General features: G+C 42.8%; 1 protein-coding gene across 4 annotated transcripts in view; it reads left to right on the forward strand.

Annotated features, from left to right (window-relative positions):
- Nucleotides 1-3892: 3892 nt before the first annotated feature.
- Nucleotides 3893-21340, forward strand: part of PTK2 (protein tyrosine kinase 2) — a 197289-nt gene continuing 179841 nt past the window's right edge. For 2 of the 4 annotated variants that reach the window (XM_081874061.1, XM_081874050.1), the window contains exons 1-2: nucleotides 3893-3967; nucleotides 18091-18153. The gene's annotated coding sequence lies outside the window, so the exon portion shown is untranslated. Of the gene's footprint in view, nucleotides 3968-4046; nucleotides 4258-18090; nucleotides 18154-21340 lie in introns of those variants that run through there. The other 2 variants (XM_081874060.1, XM_081874062.1) reach the window with 1 other exon arrangement.

Below are 21340 nucleotides of genomic sequence, written 5' to 3' on the forward strand. Positions count from 1 at the left end.
CATAACTTTGCTGCTGGCTGAAAGGGTTGGACAGGACATTTCAGAAGTAGCATGAGAATCTGGACATATACTGTATCCTGCTTCCGGTATGACAGCTCCCCTTTGAATTGTGCCACCTGAGGCAGCTATTTACTCAGTCTAGGAAAAGCCAGAGTCATAACCCTGAGTCATACAGCAGTACAGCAGCCAAACTGAAACAGAGGCAAATAAGCTAACAATAATTATATATTTATAATTAATAGGGGGCTTTAGTGTTGAAATATTCACACACCTATCTTGGTAATCTTTGTAAGAGCTCTTTAAGGTGCTGTGTTATCTTATCTGATGAAAATAAGAAGAAAATATCCACAGGAGCTAAAAAGACTAGTTTGCTCTTGGAAATTGCCCAACCCATTTCAGACTTCAACTTCATTTTGCTACTGCAGAGGAGAATAGATTTTCTCCCTTTCAATTGCTTTACGCCTCTCGGTGGTGATCTTTTTATAGCACCTGTGGATATGTTCTTCTTGTTTCATTGTTAGTAAATGCAGTTGTCTTGCTTCTGCAGTATTAGTTATTACTGCAGACTATATTGCAGAAGAGGGACTGAGAGATAGTGACTTGCTTAGTGTTCTTTAGTGTGCAATATTAACCCTACTTACCTAGGCGTAAAACTGTTGAAATAAATAGGACTTCTGAGGAGACATGGTTAGGACTGCATTTAAAGCCCGTATGAGCGAAAGTGGGGTTTTCACTTCTGGATAAACAGGCATAGACACGCAATGTGCAGTGTGCCACTGAGAATTTGTGGGCTGCATATCAGTCTTGGACTTGGGAGATCTGGCTTCCAATGGCCATTCAGCAGCCATGAAAGTGACTTTGTGGCACCCGTCTCTGTCTTTCACCCTTGACTGTTGTATGGATTCTATGCCTTTGTACATGGAAACACTGCCCTAAATTCCTTTGCTTTCAAGACCAGAACAATGCTACAAAAGACAAATGGATGGAAGGCTGAGATAACATTTGAACCTGGATCCCCTTCACCTCAGGGTCTTAGGCACTAGGTTGACTAGCAGGATCAGGTACCAAAATCACTGCCTGCCAACAACTGCAAAGGCAAAGGCAAAGGTAAAGGGACCCCTGACCATTAGGTCCAGTCGTGACCGACTCTGGGGTTGCGGCGCTCATCTCGCTTTATTGGCCGAGGGAGCCGGTGTACAGCTTCCGGGTCATGTGGCCAGCATGACTAAGCCGCTTCTGGCGAACCAGAGCAGTGGACAGAAACGCCGTTTACCTTCCCGCCAGAGTGGTACCTATTTATCTACTTGCACTTTGACGTGCTTTTGAACTGCTAGGTTGGCAGGAGCAGGGACTGAGCAACAGGCGCTCACCCCATCGCAGGGATTCGGACCGCCAACCTTCTGATCGGCAAGTCCTAGGCTCTGTGAAAACAAAAAAATTCCTTCCAGTAGCACCTTAAAGACCAACTAAGTCAGTTCTTGGTATGAGCTTTCGTGTGCATGCACACTTCTTCAGATTTAACCCACAGCGCCACCCGCGTCCCACATGGGTGCAAAAATGGGTGCCCTACCCCCCATGGTATAGGGGCAAGTTTGTCAGACTAGGACCAGGCAGATCAGGGTTCAAATCCCCACACAGGTAGAAAACTCATTGGGTGGCCTTGGGCCAATCGCTGTCCCTGTCTCTCAGCCTAGCATTCCTCACAAGGCTGTTGTGAGTATAAAAAAGAGCAGCGGGTGAACCAAGCACGTCACCTTAAGCTCCGGGGAAGAAGGTTGGCATATAAATGTAAGTCTTCTTGGTGGTGGCTGCTCCCAGATTTTGGAACCCCCTCCCTAGAGAAGCCAGACTGGATCCCTCCTTGCTTTCCATCCACCAGCAGGTCAAGACCACTTTATTTCAACAGCCTTTTGGCAACTGACTGCTTTCAATGAAAGGGCTGGTATTGTGCTGTTTTTATGGTCATTATCTGTATGTTTCTAATCTTTCTATATCCATCTAGATAAACTTTGTTAAAGTTATTTGCTTTTTAATGATTGTTTTTCCCCTGTTCTTATCTGAATTACCTATATATCTGTCAACCTTTCTACACACACCCCTTGAGGGAAAGTTGTGATTTTTTTTTCTCTGTGGGGAAATTATTACTTGTGGGAGGGGGGGGGTTTCTGTCCTTGTTTGACGAGTGCTTGATACTCATTAACAATGAATTATTACTTTTTGTAGGAGAGTCTGGAGCCTTTACTGCCTCCCCTCCTCCTGCTGTATGTCATCTTGAGCTCTTTGGAAGAAAGGTGGCATATAAATGCAGTTCTATATACAGTGTACACACACACGGTATAGGGTTGCCATTTGTCAAAAAGTGCAAATCCGGACAGAAAAGCTGAACTTTTCCCATTTTTCTTTTTTGCAAAGTTGTCAAGCTGCTTTTTTTGCTTTTCTTGCAAGCAGTTATTCCCAGGTAATACAGTGGCCAGCCTTTCTTTTCCTCCCCTTCACCCTTAGGAAAAGTTGTTGTGATTTCTTTCCCTGTGGGGGTACTGGGTGGGTGGGGGCCAGTTTCTTTCCTCGCTTATCAAGGATATTTGTGGGTTTGAGCCCCCATGTGGTTCCTTCCAATACATTGTAAGACATTTTATTTTATTTTATATTTTATTTTAGGGGAGCTTCTGCCTCTCCTCCTGCTGCTGCCTTATGTCACCTGGAGCTCCTTGAGAAGAAAGGCGGCGTAAAAATGTAATCACACATAAACACACACGCTGACATAGAGGGCAGATATTCCCTTTCCCCCCTCCTCAGGTATCTTCTTCTAAATACTTCTTTGGTGATCACTCATAGCCGCATAAGATTCTCTTCCATAAACATGGTTTTAACAATGAGTCCATAAGTGACTGTGGAGGCCAATTCTGGATCCACACGTCCTTCCACAGTGGGAACATGGATTTCCAGGCGGGAGTTGATCATGGTGTGGATTTGCCAAGCATGCCTTCCTCTTAGCATGTTTCTCCCTTGCGTCCTGAGTTCGAGTGACTTCAAAGCCCATGACACCTTTGGTAAAGGCTCTTCTCCAACTGGAGCGCTCGCAGGCCAGTGCTTCCCAGTTGTTGGTGTTTATGCTACATTTTTAAAGACAGTCTTTGAACCTCTTTTGTTGACCACCAGCATTACGCTTTCCATTTTTAAGTTGGGAATAGAGTAGTTGCTTGGGAAGACGATCATCAGGCATCGGCTTAACATGACCGGTCCAACGAAGTTGACGTCGAAGAATCATCGCTTCGGCACTGGTGATCTTTGCTTCTTCCAGTACACTGGTATTAGTTTGCCTGTCTTCCCAAGTGACGTGTAAAAAATTTTGGAGACACTGTTGATGGAATCTTTCCAGGAGTTGGCGTTTATAAATGGTCCTTGTTTCACAAGCATACAGTAAAATTGAAGTTACAGGTAGGTAGCTGTGTTGGTCTGCCATAGTAGGGGGGGGGGGGAAATCTGAAGAAGTGTGCATGCACACGAAAGCTTATACCAATAACAAATTTAGTTGGTCTCTAAGGTGCTACTGGAAGGAATTTTTATTTTTTTGAGTAAAATTGAAGCGCAGATTGTTTTGAGGACCGGGACATTCGAAGGGAAACCAAAACGCTATTGTACTACCAGGTGTCTACATCTACCTGCCGACCTTTCCCCACACCCCCCCTGAGGAGAAGTTTCTGATTTCTTCCCCTCAGTGTGTGTGTGTGTGTGTGTGTGTGTGTGTGAGTGAGTGGGGGATACTTCGGCGCGAGGAGGGGACCGCCACCCTTTCCCTCAGCGCCCCTCGCTCGAGGCGGGGGTGGGGCGGGGCCGCGCGCTCCCGCTCCCTCGCCGCGCAGTCGCTCGCGGCCATGTTGTAGGCGCCGGGAACGAACTGGAGAGGGAAAGGCGAGGGAGAGAGGGAGAAGAGAGCGCGCGCGCGCGCGAGGGCGGGCGCGTGTCTGTATGTGTGTGTATATCTGTGAGGGCAACGGCGGCGGCGGCGGCGCATCCCATGGTGCAGCGCGCCGGGAGGGAGGGAGGCTGGCTGGCTGAGGGACGGGCGGAGCGGCCTGGGAAGCGGGAGAAGGAGCAGCTTTCTCCTCCTCCTCCTCCTCCTCCTCCTCCGGCTGAGGGAAGCGACCGGCGGAACGACCCGCGGGGGAAGGGAAGGGAAGGGAAGGAAAGAAGAAGAGGGAGGCGGGCGAATGGACGCTCGGCTCTTATGACCGCGGCGCCTCAGGGCTTCGCCGGGTGAGTCTCTTCAGCCGTGAGGGGAAGAGGAGGAGGAGGAGGAGGAGGAGGAAAGGCGGGGGCGGCCAGTTTGGAAGGGAGCGTGGATGCGTGTGGGGAGGGAAGAAGCGGTTGTGGGAATGGGGTGACGCTGGGGTGGGGGCTCCGAAAGGCGCGCCCTCCTCCTCCTCCTCCTCCTCCTGAGGGAAGGCAATGGAAGAACATGTAAACAGGGAGTTTTCCATCCCGGAGGGTCTCTTTATGTCACACACGGAGAGAGATGGAGGGGAGGGTTGTGGGGCAGGGCTCCGCCAGGGGGGGTGTATGGGGTGGGTGGGTGGGTGCAAAGGTGAAGCGGCCGTGGCTTTTTGAATGGGAGCGAGAGTTGTGTGTGTGTGTGTGTGGAGGGGGAAGCGTCCCCCGAGGTGTTGTGATTTGCACGTCGGTCTCTGTGGTTTTTGTGTGTCTCCACTAACAAAAGGGCCCATCCGAGCTCTGCAAACTTCGGGGCTCTTTGATTTCTCTCTGGAAACGCGGAGGAAAGAGAAACCAAGCCGCTCCCCCCCCTTTTCTCTCTCTCTCTCTCCCCCCCCCCCACAAAAGCAGGGAAGAGGAAACGAAGCTGCCTAAAAATAATAAACCTTTCCTTTGGGTGATCCACACCCCGCCCCCGCCGCCCCCGTGTTTCGTTCCTGACCCAGCCTTTGCGAAGTGTGGAAGATCCACGGGAGTTCACGAGGAATGCCGTGTAGGCCTTAAGTGCCCCTGGGGCGTGTGAAGGGGGTCGCTTGCGGGGAAAGTCAACGAAAAGGGCGGGGCGGCCCTCCAGTCTGGGATGCATCCGTCTCCGAAACACGCTTATAACCTGTAGCATGGAGAGTTGTGAGTCGGCGTGTGCATCTTAAGCAACACGGGGAGTGGTGTGTGTTGGTGTGTGAGAGTGGGAAGGCTGCAAGGGGAGTTGCTGAGATTTCTCGTGTGCACATCTTTTGGCCAAATAGTAAAAAAATAAAAAAAAATTCAGGTTGCCTGATCCACAGGGGAAAGGGTAGCCTCCGAAAGGGGGAGTGTATGTGTGCTTGTGTGTTTTGTGGTGGTGGTGGTGTGTTATTCACCCAAGGCAGGTTTCTTTTGAAAGATTTTGAGGAGGAAACGATCCAAATTCAGTGTAAATGGACTGAATCACCCTCTCTTCTTCACACTCTCCCCACAATGAGATGGGCACAGCGGCAAAATAATCTTAACTCATTTCCAGATCATGTGTATATAGTAAAATTAATCCATAATTTTGTGCGTTGTTCCTCCCAGCCCATGCTTCTCTTTTTCTAACTTTTAAATATATTGCTGGTTTTGCATTTATTTGTTCTAGATTAGTATATTGGCCAGTTCTAACATACGAAGCTAGGGATTTTGTGAACTAGGCAGTTCTGTGTTACTTGAAATATATATTTTTTTTAACTGAAACTACTTTTCTTCCAGTAGTATAGGCTATAATACCAATACTGGGCTCTTGCACTGCTGATCTGCAGTTGAGTTTCTGGCAATATATGTAGTACCATAATAAAGATATTGGAAGGGAGTTTAAGCTGAAAGCAGAAAGTTTGCCAGTGGAGATTTCAGAGTTCATTGTTCATGATGAACATCCGTACTGCAAGCTTTCCACTCCCCCTCCCCACCCCCACATCTGGAAGTAGTTAGCTTTGATTCTTCCCTCCCCACACTCCTTTCTTAAATGACACCCTCTGTGTATGTTAAATGATAGAATTTATAACTTGTCTGCCATTTAAAGGATCAAGGCCAGCAACATCTTAGTTAATTTGTTCATCCTTTCAACTTTTCTTCATTTGTGCTTTACTGAAAGTTGAGGCGAGAATTATTTCTCCTCTCCTTACTGAGTCTACAGCTGAACTGGGATATGAACCCAGGTGCCTGAGGTCAGTTCTGTTCAGTGTATCATAGTTGCTTTCATTCCAGCTGCAGGGCCTGATATCACAAGCCTTGGCTTCCCTTCTGCTGACAGTCTCATATGAAGCTAAGTTACAACACTGCTCTTCATTGTGTATAATTGCACTTCTGTGTTATCCATTTGCTGGTTCAGGGTTCTGTGATACAAGCAATGATCTGTGATGCTGCAGTTCTTTATAACTGAGTAGCATTGTGTTTCTGTAGCAGCATCTATCCCACCGTGTAGTCAAGGCAGTTGTGCAGCATTTTGAATCACTAAAATGCATCATTTTTGTGTGAAAACCAAAGCAGTTATTTAAATGCTTTAAACGGAACATCAGTTAATGTTAATAGAGGAGATTTGTTCCTCTCCCCAAAAAGTAAAAATGTATTCACTTGCCTTGAAAAGTTCTAAAGGTCTTTATTACTGAGTAGAAGGAGGGATTATGGCATACATGTGGCATTTTCTTAATGCTGTGATTTGACTAACAACTGCACCTGCTGAAATTCTCTCTTTACAACTATTAAACGTTCAAGAGCCCCTGTTGTTGATTGCATCTGGTCACTGTAGTCCTGTTTCCAGGGGTGATGTAATCATATCCTGTTTTTCAAGTAAATGGCATGGTATTAAGAGTGTGTTCTCATGTAAACGATTTCTAGTTTTTGAGGACGAATCAGAAGAGACATCAAAAGCAACAATTCAGTTTGTAGATTCAACAAGCCTCTTGGTGACAAAGGATGAATCTTTTAATTTGGTTTTGATACTAATATGTGTAAACATCCAAGGAAGTTGGAAATTTCCATAAATATTGTTTCCTCCACTATTGCAAGAATCTCAAAGCATCAGTGTGGGTCTTTCAGAATGACAGAAATATTTGGTATGCTGCTTCCTACAGATCGGAGATAATAGGATGTTGCAAATCCTCTCACATCTCTTAAGAACTGTGTATATGCCTTTCATCAAATATAGCAAACAATTTGTAATTTGAGTAATGGCCCAGGAAAGTTGCTGATAACTGCCTTCAGAAGTGTGATGTAGTAAGAATCAGCAGTGTTGATTAAAAAAAATGCTTAAAATGGAGCTGCTAGAACTGAACATTTGCTGTATGCTTGCCATTGTTCAGTATTCGTGTAGCTCTGTTACTAACTTTCTTTCAAAAATATAACTAGAAGAGAGAAACTCTCAGGTTTGCTTTTGAAATTGAGATTTTTGAATGTATTATTGATACTACCATCATATACGTATGAGAGGTAATGAAAATTGGTGTAGGGTATTGGTGAAGAGACATGAACTTACATTCAGGTTGGTAGCCGTGTTGGTCTGATGCAGTCAAAATATATATAAAAAATTAAAAAATTGTCCAGTAGCACCTTAGAGACCAACTAAGTTTGTTCTTGGTATAAGCTTTTGTGCATATGAACACTTCTTCAGATACACTACCTTCAGATACCTTCAGCTATCTGAAGAAGTGTGCATGCACATGAAAGCTTATACAGTGGTACCTCGGGTTAAGTACTTAATTCGTTCTGGAGGTCCGTTCTTAACCTGAAACTGTTCTTAACCTGAAGTACCACGTTAGCTAATGGGGCCTCCTGCTGCCGCCACGCCGCTGGAGCCTGATTTCTGTTCTCATCCTGAAGCAAAGTTCTTAACCTGAAGCACTATTTCTGGGTTAGCAGAGTGTGTAACCTGAAGCGTATGTAACCTGAAACGTATGTAACCCGAGGTATCACTGTACCAAGAACAAACTTAGTTGGTCTCTAAGGTGCTACTGAACAATTTTTTTATATGAACTTACATTGTACTTTGGAAGGCAACATTTGAGTAGGGTTAGCCTATGGTTTATTGAACATGGGATCTCTTGCCCAACCATGGTTTCCTGTTGTGTGAACGAGCTATGCTGAGCCAGGGTCTCATGCTCCTCTTCTTCCATGAGCAAATGGAAAAGATGAGAGGTTTTCAATTTTAAGCAAGCTGTAGTTCCCTGTTAAGGCTGATATCTGGCAATAGTGGTTTGTTTAAACTCTAGTGAGAACCAAACCAGGATCAAACAAAGCTTTCTGTTCCTGGCTTGTTCAATAATTTTTTAATAAGCTGCAGGACAGAGGTTGGATGCACTGTGGATTGCACTGAGATTGTTTACAATTGGATAACTGAAGTTTCCTATTTTTACCTCCCGGTGTACAAAAGTGTGTGTGTTGGGGAAGCCTGAGGCTAACCACAACTTACTCATGTGGCTCCTGTTATGTCTGAACCATGCAATTGGGTTCAAATATCCACCGGATGCTCTTATTCTTTCATTATTGTCTAAGCACATCAAAACATCAAAGGATGCACTTCAGTGTAAGCATGTGTATAGTGATGCACATTGGGACACACACACACACACGTGTGCGCGTGCGCATGTGTATACACAGTGCTTTTTTCTAAAAAATGTTTAGGGGTACTCACATTTTCCTACTGATATTGAAATACTGCCCCTCAATTAGGCCAAACTTCGATTCACAAAATGTTTAAGGGTATACTTAGCCCCGCGTACCCCCAGAAAAAGCACTGTGTGTATGTGTATATATATGAGCACACAGATGCTCATGGGGTCTGTACTGGTGGTCACTGACCAGGAAAGAGATCTTTGGGTTGTTGTGGATAGCACAGTGAAGATCTTCACCCAGTGTGCAACATCTGTGAAAAAAGTGAATGCCATGGTAGGGATAATTGGGGAAAGGACTGAAAATAAAACTTATGCTATTGTATAAATCTGTGGTGTGACTGTGTGCAATTGAGATTTCCTCACCTCAAAGATATTGTAGAGCTTGAGAATGTTCAGAAAAGGGCAACAAGAATGATCAAGGGAATGGAGCAACCCCCCTGTGTGGAAAGATTGCAGCATTTGAGGGTTTTTAGTTTTGCTGAGTGAGAGAATACATGATAAAGATGTATAAAATTGTGCACAGTGTTGAAAAAGTGGATAGAGAAAAGCTTTCCCCCCTCTCTCATAATGCTAGAACTTGGTGCCATCCAATGAAGCTGGATGTTGGGCTGACGTACAAAAGAAACTGCTACTTCACACAGCATGTAGTTAGTGATGGCTTTAAAATAGGATTGTGAGGAGACTGCTGATGCATTCATGTTCCACTTGTGGACTTAACATGGGCATTTGGCTAGCTGCTATGAGAACAGGTTGCAATGTTGTTAGATGGAGGAGCAAGTATGTGAGCCTAAAAAGCTGTTTCTGGTGTTCCAGAGTTGTGTGTGTATTGTGGGGAAAGTATTGTCTGAACATGTGCTATGTGGGCTTAGGCAAACCACGGTTCCTTTGCTCTTATCTGAAATAAGGAACATTTTAGAGGGTGCTTGTGAGAATTTCTGAACTAATGCATGAGGTGCACCTTAAGCAGCTAAAACATATTCTAAAATGCTAATTATTCTTATATGCATAAATAAAAAAGTATTCTGTTCTTACTACATTCCTGTGAACTTGATAACAGTTCCTTTTTTTCAGCAGAAACATGCTCCAGTCTGTTGAGGTGGGCTTAATTTATCATTTTACTTTTAATGTTCAATGAAGAAGCAGGAGTTTAAAGTTATGTTGTTACTTCCCTCATCTACTCTGAGTAGAATTTGTCAAAGTAGTTCCAACACTGAATGTAGAATTGAGCTGAAATTTCTCTAAAGACATTTTTCCGATATCTATCTGAGAGAGTAAGAAAAAGGCTTCTCTTCGGAATTTTATTCTTTTTTTGTGGTCTTCCATTCCCCCTTTCTACCCTACATGCTCCATAATAATAATAGGTCTGAAGATTGTGGAGGGTGCAAAATGATGGTTAGGCTGCCAACACATTTGATGATGCTGTCATTTGCAATGGCATCACATTAAACCTAAGGGAAAATAAGCTTTGCTGCCACTGCTTATGATGAGCCCCTCAAGCCTGAGAAAATACTGAAAAATGTCTCTTCCTCATAGAGAAATTTGGTGAAATGGTCTCACTGTCCTTTGTTTCCATACTCACAGATTGAGTGGAGAATTTCAAAAGGCCATTTGCACACAGCTCTAATTGGAAGCATATTTGTGTTTTCTTTCTGGTGGGCAACTCACATATTGGAAGTTTTTCACAATTTTGAAGCATTTCTATTCCTGTTTCCTTATTTCTTTCTAGACTGGTTTCTAGTTTCAACGTCTATATTTGTTAAACTGACTATTTCTTGTTATGTTAAATTTCACACTCATAAAGTGAAATTTGATCTTGCCGTAGAAACTCCATGAAGAATCATTCAGGGTTTTTTTGGTGCTTTTTTGGGGTATTTGAATAGCTTCCCATCCTTTCACTGGTACAAGGAACAGACTAGTTTAGTCAGCAAAAATCCTTAAGACAAGTGGCTTTGAAAGACCAGAGCTAAAGATCTTGCCATGCTTCTCTTTTCTGTATAATGTTGTACTTGGACAACTCTTGTAAGTTTCCACTTTCCAGGAATGAGGAAAAACAAAACAAATTCCTTCCAGTAGCACCTTAAAGACCAACTAAGTCAGTTCTTGGTATGAGCTTTCGTGTGCATGCACACTTCTTCAGATACACATCTGAAAGCTACACATCTTCAGATACACATCTGAAGATGTGTATCTGTATTCTTCATTCTGTATTCATGTGTATCTGTATTCTTCAGATACACATCTGATACACATCCGATACACATCTGCACACGAAAGCTCATACCAAGAACTGACTTAGTTGGTCTTTAAGGTGCTACTGGAAGGAATTTGTTTTGTTTTGACTATGGCAGACCAACACGGCTACCTATCTGTAACAGGAATGAGGAGTTGTCTTAAAATCTTTTGCATTGGCAACAGAAAAAAGATAGGAACACATCAATCTTCCTAGCTAGGCAATAACTGCCTTCTCTGTTTGTTGGTTAAGGGGAGGAGCAGGGGATGTTGTCCCAGATTTCAGTCCTGTCAGTTCAAATATTAAGCTGAAAGGTTGGGTTGAACTGATACAAGCTGTTGTAGGGGGAAGAAGCAAGCCACTACCTGCCAGCTTTCTCTTCTTTTTGGGAAACCTTTTGTTTTGATCCTCTGGATTGCAATCAAGGCAAGAAAAGTCTCAGTGCCCTGCTCCCCTTTGCTTTTGACAGATTCCAGAAATTCCTGCTTTCCCCCCCAAAGAATTGGGGCGTTGCAGGGGGTTGGACTAGATAACTCTGGGGGTCCCTTCCAACTCCACAATTCTACGATGCTGTGATTCTATGATTGCTCTGTAGGTAGAGGTATGATGCTAATCCTTTTGTCTGGTTTGTTCACTTTAGTCATCTTTGCTTTATGTGTCCTGTTGGTGTGTGTGTTTTCCCCTTCTGATTTTGCCATACTGTTCTGGACTTTGGTGTTTCATGCTGGTGTGGCATGTCATATGGATGGACAGCGTTTTTTTCCTTCCAAGTATATGATTTTTCCTTGCACCTCCTCTTGGCCTCTGGGATCGGTCAGCTGATCAGGCTGCCTAAATGGCATGCAGCAAAGGAGACTAGTGTTCAAAATGCTGTGATTTAGCTTTCTGGCTAATTGGAACTCTTCTTCAGGTGATTTGGGCATTTAAGTGTGCTTCCAGGTAGGCACATAATATTGTAAGGGTTAGCTCAGATGAGTTGTCAGCAACAGGTTCCCCGCTTCCACTTGCTGGCTTTCCTCTGGAAAATGAATATCTGAATTAAATGTTGGCAGTTTTGATAGCAACAATATTGTGAGCATACAGTGAGAAATTCGCATGCATGAGGAGTCCCTGTTCAACAATAAACTTCCATTGATAAGCACCCATATTCAAAACATATTATACTTTCCCTCTGCAATTTCAGAATTTGGACTCAAGCTTTTCTGATTTGGGGGCCATGTTGATTTCCCATGTAATTTGATGACAAACTAGCACTTAATTTGGTGTATAATTAATTGTAACCACCAATACTATTTTTCTAGAGTTGCCAGAACTCACCATGAACACCTCCCGCTGAGTGCTCTGCTCACACTTCTAATAAGCTGGCAGACCAGAAAGGTGGGGGGCTGCTGTGATGGCCCATGATGGCAACTGGTTTCTCCCACTGAGGCACCCAGAGGAGCCTTGGACACCTTGCCTGGCCACCCAGAGCAGCAGAGGAGTGGCCCAGGGAGTGTATGGATGGGTGAGTGGGCTCCGAGCCAGGGTGGAGAGACACAATTTTTGCACACACACCCCGGGCCTGTATCACTGGCAGGGGCAATTCTAGCCAACCTCTAGGTATGCCCCTGATTAATATACAAAGTCCTGAGCAGCTTCAGAGACACAATACCTTGAAGACTACCTGAGCTCTTGTGCCAAGCTATGGAAATAGGCTGTGAGCCACAGGATAGAGGCCTGATGCTTGAATGAATGAATACGTACTGCTGATCACATATCCTTAAACTATTGCAATGGTTATGCATAATAAAAGCAGTGAGTAGTGGATGTTGATTCCATGGGTTAACTTCTTTGTTCTGCTATGATGCTCATGGGGCAGGTGCTACCTCTCAGCCAGATCTATTTCAGATAATTTATTTAATATCCCACCGTTTTGTCTGACAATAGGCTTCCAAGGCAGCTGACAATAAGAAGCTTTTTTTTTTTTAAAAAAAATATTGTTGTGACTTATGAAAGGCTTTGGAATGACAGGAAGGTATATGCCCATGAGGCCTTGCTGCTTTGTGGTTCATCATCTGTCCTGCAGATTTATGAGGTTAAAGTATTATAATTCCATATAATCTATTCTATGTTACTTGTAGAAGTGGGATATAAGTGTGATAAACAAGCATGAACGCTAAGTGATTTATAGTTACCAGTAACCTCTCAGGATGTCTTGTCAGATCCTGTGAATCTTAAGAAAAGGGAAGTTGATAACACACAGCATCTCTGCAAGTGAACTTGTTAAACTTATCCAGAACAAAACTTAGTCAATAAGAAATGTAGTGGCTTCCTTATCTAGCAATTTGCCCATGACTGAAGTCACTTTCACTTGGGTCCTTTGAGTACTGTTTCCTCTAATCCCTGAAAGATAACGCCCACATGATAACATCCCTAAGAGAGGGTGAGGCAGAGTGACTTCCAGAGAAAGGGTAAGGGCTGGTGTCAAACTTCTAAGAAAGGTTATGAATGGAAATGGGTGAATTGCTTATGTGATGTTTTTAAAGCCTCAGGACTATATGTGCATTTTACCTTTCTGATGTCAATAATACATGAAGTTATGAACTGTAATTTTGGTAGAAGTTTATCTGAGGTTTGGCATGGACTATTACAGTGGCATATTTGTAACTTATTTTAAAGAGTCTGAGCTCTTGAGATTGGGTGATGAATGCTTTTAAACATGCACGACTCAGTTCAGTAAAGTAGGCCCAATATGAGGACCCTATGTTATGAAATGTAAGGCTGTTGATTTAACTGAAACCACTGCCTTGCTACTTTTTTATTATTTAGCTTAACTCTTGAGGATGGATGGGGCAGAAAAAAAGACGTGTTTTTTTACCGTCTCCTGCTATTTAATTATTTCTATGGTCTAGAAAGACCTTTGTTTTCTCAAATGAGAGTTGTGGGATAGTTTAAAACTGTGAATATTGCCTGTGTTCAAGCTGGGACTTGTGCATTTGTATGCTTTTCTTGAATTGAACTAATGTAGCATATGTTGCACAGTTCTTACATAACTAGAATTCACTTGGACGTCCAAGGGTTACATTCGGCTTTCCCCCGCCCCTCTGTCCTTCCAACCAGTTTTCGCTTTTAAGAGCTGAAGCAGCCCCATCGTTACTAGATGAACTGACTTAAGCCAGCCACTGCATGTGGAACTGTTTTCTCCCAGTGAACATAGGGAGGAAGGTTGTTTGTGAGGAGGTTTGGTTTATCTGCAGATTGAGAGCGAGGAGGGAAGTGGGCAACAAGAGGGACTTTCTGGGAAGTTAGGATTGCAGTGTGTGTGTTTGTGTGAGACAGAGAGATAGGAAGAAGGGAGATGACATGAGTGTATGGCATTGGGATTTAGAGTGTGTGAAACTTTGGGAAGAATCATAGGAAAAGACAGGACACCATAGCAGTTCTGTCTGAAAATGTGCATATTTTCCCTCTAATTTCATTGTGTATTTTACTTGCAGTCTGGTCAGTTTCTTTCCACATACAAATTGACTCTTGGTAATTTCCTAGTGAATTTTGCCGCCTTGTATCTTATATTTTAGGTTAAGTGTTGTGTTTAGCAAATAATACAGTACTGCAAATTGCTTGTATGTGTTGCATTAGAAATTCAAATAGGCAATAAGCCTGAAGCCCTGGTCTCGCTCAGCTTTGATGTTGAACAAAGAGTAGTTTTTATTGGTTCAGTCCCTGCAGTTGCCCTACCATTCTTGATAACTAGCAAAAGGAAATGGGAGGATACTATAATGAGGACTGCGACAGCAAATGTTAACGAGGGTCTTTTTAATTAACTGCACATCATGATAATTTTAGGAAGAGGTTTCTGAACAGCTAGAGGGCATGGTTAGGCACGAGGCCAGAAGTAACCGAGGTCAATACTGGAAACATAAATGAAAGTGATGAGTCATAAGGCATTTTTTGTGGGTAGTGAAAGTTAGGTACTTGGGAAGTGTGTGCAGATAGCAAGAATAACAAACACAAGGCTGCAATAGATTTTGGGTCCTAACAGATCTCAGGCATTCAAAATGTTCCATGAAGCTCCATGAAGTCAGAGTTTTGCAGTCAACCAGTGGTCAAAATAATTACTGGTCTTCCCTAGAAATCTTGACTGCAATCAGTCCAGAAATTAATGTTATTTAAATTTCTTAATACACCTCTCCCCTCTCCCCCTTTTGGCAAAGCATTGTTGTGCCCTGTCACCTGCAAGTACTTTTCATGCTTGGAAGCCTTAAAGCCTTAGGTGGTTTGGTGTATTGCACTGCTTGGGGGCTGTTGTGTCAAAAACAAAGCATTATATTGGGCATATGGTGTGTTTTCTCATTTACTTAACACAGTTGATGAGGGGTTTTCTAAGCTGTGGTATGTAAATGGCTTTGAACACCCTAAAGTGATATATATAAATGCTAAGTATGAGATAGTATTTTTTCACATTTTCCTGTCCCCTTTCTCTTTCTTTTTACTGTTCTGTATGTAGTAAAGCAGACTACAATTTCATCATTATTGGCTAATGTAAGGCTGGAATGCTAATAGAGCATGCCTTAGTGTGGCCTCCCTGCCGTAAACAAAAATCTTTGCCATAGACTGGATTTTAATTAACTGTCTAGTACTGAAGGACTCCTGGATACAAATGAACTCTCTACTGATTCTTTCTAGGATAAGAAGTAGCAAAAAGTATAGCAGATTCTTAGATGTACAGTGGAACCTCGGGTTACAGACGCTTCAGGTTACAGACTCTGCAAACCCAGAAATAGTACCTCGGGTTAAGAACTTTGCTTCAAGATGAGAACAGAAATCGCACGGTGGCGGCGCAGCAGCCCCATTAGCTAAAGTGGTACCTCAGGTTAAGAACAGTTTCAGGTTAAGAACGGACCTCCAGAACGAATTAGGTTCTTATCCCGAGGTACCACTGTATAAGAAATGGCTTTTCAGTACTTGTGTGCTAAATGTGATGCAGTGGAACCTCGTGTTATGTATTGTCCCCCTTGTGAACCCTGTGGGTTACGAGCTCTGCTAACCCGGAAGTAGATGCTCCCAGTTGTGACCTTTGCCCCGGGATGTGCACGGAAGTTGCTCGCTGGGAACAGTGGGAGGTGCCATTAGTGAAAGCATGCTTCATGTTATGAGCGGTTTCGGGTTGAGAACGGACCTCCGGAACGAATTAAATTCGTAATTGGAGGTACCACTGTAATGATGTTTAAGTTAGAAGCAAATTCTTACTGAACATTGAAAAGGAGTAGGAGGAAGGTATTTCTCTGGAAATACCTCAGAGGTGGCATTTACAGTGTTAGCAACTGAGATATAAGAGCTAGGAGCCAAATGGCACCTTCAAATTAGGTTTCAGTTGCCACAATATGTCTAGAAACATTTTTTTTTACATGATTACACAGCAAATGAAGACAAGATGGGCCATTTAGCTGAAGATGGAATAAATACTGTGCACGAAAGACGAGTTCTTTTAAAATGAAGAAGCAATCAAGTGGAAAAAGCAGTCTAGAAGAGACGTGACTGCAGTTTCATTCTAGCAGAAGTTAAAAACTGAACCTCTTTTACTCAGAGTGGGTAGTTTGCCAAAACCTGCATCTTTAAAAAAAAATTGTGAATAACTTTGCTTAGAGAATTTATTTGGTTCTATTCACAGTTTTTTGTATTTGGAGGGTTGTAACCAGCCATAGCAAAACAGGTTGTACAGAGAGCACAGTTGGACTTAAGTTTAGGCATGTTTAGGACAGTCACAACCAGTGAACATGGCTGAGTAAGGTTTTGAACCTGGGTCTCCCAGGTCCTAGTTCTACAGACACTAACCACTACACCACACTGACTATCACTGAGGCGAGCTTTTTCTTTCCGTTTACAATGTCACAGCTTCTGTGATAGGTGGAGCTGCCAGTGAGGGACATTGTCTACTCTGTCCATTCATGCCTACATAACATGATTATTTTCAAAGGTCTAATATTTTTATTTCTGTAGAGCAAAGCACTTCCCTGTAAATGGTAGGGTGATGCTCCACTATTTCAAGATGCTTGGTTTCTTTGAAGGTTTGCCCCTACCTCAAATTATCATTTTAGCTGTAGTGTGTTAACTCCATGAGTATGGATGAGAGGAAATTTGTGGGAAATGTTTGCACTTAAAAAAACACAAAAATACAAAAAACAAAAAACCTACCATTCTATATTGATAACTTGGATTTAGCATGAAAACCATCGAAGGTGGTTTATAGAAACCCTAACATAACATTTATTTTGACATATGAAATGGGGTTTCCCCAAGAAAAGGCACTTCTTTATTTCATTTTTCACTTCCAGTAAAAATGCAAGTAAGACCGACACCTTGTAGTTTGAATTATAAAACGTTGATGGGTTATACTGGCACCCCTTGCACTTAAAAGATAATAAAATTCCACACCTCCTTCTATTTCTAAAATACTCTATTTTATAGAATATGCACCAGTTTAAAGGGTGTTTCCACACAGTAGTTCTGTTTCTCCAAAGAGACTCTCTTTGAACAGCCAGATCTCCCCTCCTGCTCCAACCACAACATGTCTTTCACAGCTGAAAATCAGCCAGATCTCCCCTCTGGTGACTGCAGATTTCAGATTGGTCACAAGGGGGTGCTCCTGAGTTGCAAAAAGCGACTGACAACTGGCTAATTTCGAATGCCTCATTTACAGTGGTGCCCCGCAAGACGAATGCCTCGCAAGGCGAAAAACTCGCTAGACGAAAGAGTTTTCCGTCTTTTGAGGTGCTTCGCAAGACGAATTTCCCTATGGGCTTGCTTTGCAAGACGAAACGTCTTGCGAGTTCTTGCGAGTTTTTTCCCTCCCCCCCTTTTTCTTAGCCGCTAAGCCGCTAAACCGCTAATAGCCGCTAAGCTGCTAATAGCACTAATCCGCTAAGCCGCTAATAGCCGTGCTTCACAAGATGAAAAAACCGCAAGACGAAGAGACTCACGGAACGGATTAATTTCGTCTTGCGAGGCACCACTGTATATGCTTGTGTGAATCTGAAAGCCATTCTAATTCAGAAAATATCCAATTTGCAATTCTGGATTTATTCAAAATAAAAAGTAGTTTTCATTGATGTATTTTGTTGTGGATATCAATATGATAGATCTTATCAATATTATCTACTGTAGTTTGTTGCAGTTTGCTCCTTCATAGCTTTTATGATGCATTTCATTTTGTATTTTCAATATGTCAAGAAAGATATTATACCTGACTAATTCTATTTATTATTACAGGTTTCAAGACCCTTCTTATTCTTAGAAGGCATCCACTGCTAAGAACTGGAAAATCTGCTTAAGGTAGATATTATGTGTTCTTTTCCATCTATTTTTTTTTAAATGAATACTGTATGGGCATTCTACAAAGTATGTGAGTGAATTATGAGCCCTCAAAGACCATACAGTGCATGCATCTATTTCTACCTGGATTTCCTAGAAATTTATGTCCTAAAGGAAAGCAGCATGCCACATAGCAATCAGCAATACAATATCTGATATGGCATGTTAAATTCTGCTCTGTAGCACAACAAGCACAGCATTGTGAATGCATTTGCTTCCTATAATTTGTGCATTGTTAATGAATGTAGTCTTTTTGTTTTGGTGTTGGTAAATGGTGTAAGGATTTTAGGCATTGCAGAGTTTTTCATGTCTGTCTGAAGAGAAGTTCCTCAAAAGCTTGCCCTTGTCATGAACTGAGATTAGTGCTACCAGAATGTGTAATCTCAGCTGCCTTTTGATCAGCACCCAGGGTCCAGAAACTGTGGGAAGAGTATTCTTATACTTATCCCATGACTTTGTGATTGCAGTGGAGTTGCTTTATTGCTGTGCCAAATTTTACCTTGTGAGTTATGTGGAAATTCTTACCAGAAAAACTTAGGCTGTATATCTTGGTACTGTGTAGAGTAACCTCCTAGTGAGGCAATCTGAAGCTTCTCAATTTGTTTTCTTCTGAAGTGAGAAACATTTTTCACTCCTGCTTAATTCTAAGAATACACTTAAGGAGCCTACGGGACTGTATGTTTGTTGCTGTTCCATCACTGCATTGCACTAGGTCAAAACTGAGCATATAATTTTGTGTTGTGAGATTCTCAGTTTTTGGTTTTATGTAAGCAAGTTTCTAGTCCTTAGACTTCAAAGAAATGTAGTCAGTTGCCTGCTTAACATCTCAGAAGCCGGATGATGAACTCAGTAGAATTTCTTCAAGCTGTAGGATTCACTTTTCTAGGAGCAATGAGGGAAGTTATACTCCTGATGTCCTTGTGTTTAAGGAAACAATCCCTAAACCACTTGCATTGTTTTGGATTTCTAAAACAAGATATGATGGATACATGTAGTAGTTTGTGCTTTTGTGATAGCATGGTATTGAAGAAGAGAAAATGTATAAAAGGTCACCCGGAGCATGTGCTTGTTTACTTCCTCTAGATTGCAGACCTGGAAACCTGTCCCCAGCTTTTAGCCCCTTGTTCTGTACTTGTGCCCAGCATCAATTTATGGCAGCCTGGTGGATCCACCCACAAAGATTTTATGACTCACTGTTTTATCCTTTTCTCTCATTTTAGAACTGCTGAGTTATTTTAAATTTGCAAGACACTCAGAAAATGAGCTGGGATATGACTTCCGTTGTAACATGGGTTTTGTGTTGGTATGTCTGTCTGTCTTTTGTACCTAGCACAATGCACATACAATATATTTATGTTCTGTTTCGTTTGAGATTACTGTTGGTGAGTGCTCAAAACATATGATGTCATCTAGAAATGAGCTTTATTTGGTATTTTCTGTGAACTGCAGCCTCCTGTTCTCTGGAATACTCCAAACGTAACAGATTAAGTGAGTCATCAGACAACTGTGTAATCATCAGTTTGTTGGGTAAATAACTTTCAGAGTGCAGTGCAGCATCTCCTTGGATAAAACTTTGTAACAGAATTCCTTTTGTGGGTTCTATTCGTGACCACACTGTTAAAATGTAGGAAAGCAAAAACATATATGGCAAAAACCCCATGCGAAATATCGTATTTTTCGCCCTATAGGACACACTTTTTCCCCTCCAAAAATGAAGGGGAAATGTGTGACCATCCTATGGGGCGAATGCAGGCTTTCGCTGAAGCCTGGAGAGCGAGAGGGGTCGGTGCGCACCAACCCCTCTTGCTCTCCAGGCTTCAGGAAGCTATCCGCAAGTCTTGCAAGCCCGGTGTGAGGTCCCGTGGGCTCGCAAGGCTTGCAGGCAGTAGCCTGCAGCCCAAAAGCTGTTCCCCAACTTGATCTGGAGGCTGGCGGGGGGGGGGGGGAGAAGCAAGCTTGCTTCTCCCCTTCGCCAGCCCCACAAACCCGGGGGACAGCGGGGCAAGCCGCTGCCCCACGGAGGCTAGAGAGGCTGTCCCTGAAGGCAGAAGAAGGAGACGGAGCGCTCGGTCTCCCTCTTCTAGCTTGGGGATGGCTGCGCAAACCTGGGGGGGAAATAAATTTTTTTCCTTGATTCCCCCCCCCCCCAAAAAAAAACTAGGTGCGTCCTATGGGCCGGTGCGTCCTATAGGGCGAAAAATACGGTAGTTAAAAAGAAAGTGTGTCAATAGTTCTTAAACCACACAAGTACACAAACCAAATAATGTCTCAATATTATTTGGATCATTCAGTATTAAAGTGGTGACCTTTCATCATGTACTTGCTTGCTTTGTTCTTTGGGGCTTATTCCAAAACTGCATGAAGCCATGCATAGAATTGCAGTCTTAAGAAAAAAGGAGATACACCAAGGCTGCCCACATATTGAACAGGACTGTATTCTTGAGAGTTTCTTGAATTAGTATGTATTGATCACTGGATGAATGGTTTCCTACTCAAACTGAGACACCTTTTTCATATTTCTGCTAAGTCATGATTGCCCAAGATGGTCTTCAACAAGTCCCAGTTCCTGCATTTTCCTTTTTGTCCAGTCACTTACCTTAGTAAGGTGGGAATTGTTAGGAATGAATGAGAGGAGAGTTGAAAAGCCTTTTGCACACTTACAACATATCATAAATTATTGCCCTTAAGTATCTTTCTGTGTTGTCAAACTTGCAAAGATAGCTCTGCTTCGTGCTATTTTTGCACATGTAAATCAACACTTGAAAACTATACCACCTTGCTACTTGCAAGTATTGAGGTGTAAATTGAGTGCTGAGAGGAACAGATCTTGTGGAAAGGTTGGTAGGACTGGAGAGAGAATTGGTTTAAGACTACGTATTGGAAGTCTGGCAGACATCCACTGACACAACTTAATCTGTGCAGTGAAGCTTTGTAGAAAGTGCACAGGATTACTTCCAGCAGTAATGACTACTTAGTAATCCAAAGAACAGCAAGCTATTCTGCTCAGAGTAGTGCTACTCTGCTGCATATTACTGCATATTACACATTACTCTGCTGCATATTGCTGCATATTGCTGCATATTACACATTATACCGCTGGCTGTATTTGGATACAGTATTACCTTCATGTCTATACTGGGAACTCTGT

This window comes from Podarcis erhardii (genome assembly GCF_964252035.2).
Source record: "Podarcis erhardii genome assembly, chromosome: 8".
In the NCBI taxonomy this organism is placed as follows: Eukaryota; Metazoa; Chordata; class Lepidosauria; order Squamata; family Lacertidae; genus Podarcis; species Podarcis erhardii.